Consider the following 2,195-nt stretch of genomic DNA (forward strand, 5'->3'; position numbering starts at 1 on the left):
TTGGAGCTCAGGTCCAGTTCTGTCAGATGGGAGGGGTTGGACTTCAGAGCTGAGGCCACCACTTCACAGTGAGTCTCTGAGAGTCCACAGGCAGAGAGTCTGTCAGGACACAGAAAAAGAAAATGATTTCATCAGAATAAATGACAATTTCTCTTCAGCTGTGAAGAGAAACCAGTTGAACTCTTCCTGTTGGACTTTTTTCCTACACTTCAGTGGTTCAGTTCATCTTCTCTGTTTGATCTGATGAAATATTTCTCATCAGTGTCTCTCGTAGCTGCAGCTTTGTTTTGCTGTAATTGGGAGGTGAAGAGTCTTGGGAAATCTTTGTTGTTTTTTTGTTTTTTTGTTTTATTACAGTGTAAATAAGTTCATGAGTTGGTATGATTTAGATCCATGCATGTTTTGGAAATTGAATTTTCTTTCAGGAATCAGTATTGAAAAACAAACAAGAAAGTAGGTATTTTCATTTTTGCTTTCAGAACAAAATTCAGAACATGTAGCTTCCCCAGCAGGGAAAATACCCAAAACAATAATTTTGATCCAATAATGATAACTTTTTATTTTTTGCTTTGTCTTATTGTTTGGCTTTTTTATGTTCACTTGCACTAATATCTTCCATCCATTAATCCATTAATTTACTCTCTTTTTTGTTGCAGGAAGTTGGTGTGTATCTCCAGCAATGACGAGGAAGAGGCAGAGTACACCCTGAACAGGTTGATGGTCCATCACAGACACTCACATTTACACCTAGGGACAATTTAGTATTTGGTGTTTTTTTCTTTTGTTTTTCATCTGTGAGAGTAAACTGGAGTACTGTTAGGATCTGGGTTTTTATTTTGTCTTCATGTTTCAGTTTGAGTTTATTGTTTGTGTTATTTAGTAGTCTCTTCCCTGTGCCTCAGCCACCATTCACTTCTCCTCAGTTACTCTCTCTCTTCCCCATCTACACCTGCCTCTAGCTCCTTAATCATCTCACCTTTGCCCACTTCCACTAATCACCCTCTGCCTTTAAAACCCAGTCACTTTCCACAGTTCCCTGCTGGTTCCTTGTCAAACGTTGCCTCCCTGATGTGTTGTCCTTCTGTTTGCTCGTGCCTTCTCGTCTCCCATTGGTTCGTCTTTTGTCTCAGGACTGTTCAGGTTTTGTTTAGTTAAATATTGTTTTTGTATTTAGTTTAGGTTTTGCTGCCACGTCAGCCTTTGTTTTGGGTTTGCCTTTTATTTCTAAATAAATTAGTTTTTCAACATGAGTCTGCGCTCAGGGTTCGCCTCCTTCACCCCAGTACATGACAAGTACAGTTAGTCTAAATGCAGCAAAATGAAAATGAACTATAATGTTTTTGTTTAAACCTCTAAACAAACTCAGTTTTGCATTCCATGGTTATTTATATAGAAATCTAAATAAATATAATACATAAATAGTACTATATATATTGTATTTTAAAAGCATGCAGGGTTCATATCCATCAGGATTTTTTTGCCAAAACTGTGTAATGTGAAACTGCCTCTGCTGAAAAGGTTTATTGTAAATAAAAACATTCACAGGAACTGCAATAAAACTTTGAATATTGAAGCTGAATAATGTCAGCAACAATCCACTTAAAACTGGGTCAATTGGAGCCATTTTAGCTTTTCAATATGATTGTAAAAGACACTTTTAAAGGAGATTGCTGAATCTTGACATTACTGCAATGTAATAAAATATATTACTTAATAACAAAAATTTTACAATATGTTCACTTACTGAGCTTTTTTTGAAGCTTTCAACACTGGCAGCAGCCTCAGAAGAACCTCCTTGTCAGTAGAATATTTCTTCACATCAAACACATCCAGATCTTTTTCTGATGTCAGTAAGATGAAGGCCAGAGCTGACCAATGAGCAGGAGACAGTTTATCTGTGGAGAGACTTTCTGAACTCAGAGACTGTTGGATCTCCTCCACTAGAGAACCATCATTCAGTTCATTCAGACAGTGGAACAGATTGATGCTTTTCTCTGCAGACAGATTCTCACTGATACACTCCTTAATATACTGGACTGTTTCCTGATTGGTCTGTGAGCTACTTCCTGTCTGTGTCAGCAGGCCTTGTAGAAGACTCTGATTGGTCTGCAGTGAAAGACCCAGGAGGAAGCGGAGGAACAAGTCCAGGTGTCCATTTGGACTCTTTAAGGCCTTGTTCACAGCACTCTGATGGA

The 2,195-nt window shown here is 38.0% G+C and overlaps 1 long non-coding RNA gene across 1 annotated transcript; it reads right to left on the reverse strand.

Moving 5' to 3' along the window:
• Positions 1-5: 5 nt before the first annotated feature.
• LOC108229469 lies at positions 6-2,189 on the reverse strand. The gene is made up of 2 exons (XR_005232694.1): positions 1,745-2,189; positions 6-99 (listed from the first exon to the last, which is right to left on the reverse strand). It is a non-coding gene; the product is annotated as an uncharacterized LOC108229469 (long non-coding RNA).
• Between the last annotated feature and the right edge of the window lie 6 nt (positions 2,190-2,195).

Source organism: Kryptolebias marmoratus, linkage group LG23 (assembly GCF_001649575.2).
Source record: "Kryptolebias marmoratus isolate JLee-2015 linkage group LG23, ASM164957v2, whole genome shotgun sequence".
In the NCBI taxonomy this organism is placed as follows: Eukaryota; Metazoa; Chordata; class Actinopteri; order Cyprinodontiformes; family Rivulidae; genus Kryptolebias; species Kryptolebias marmoratus.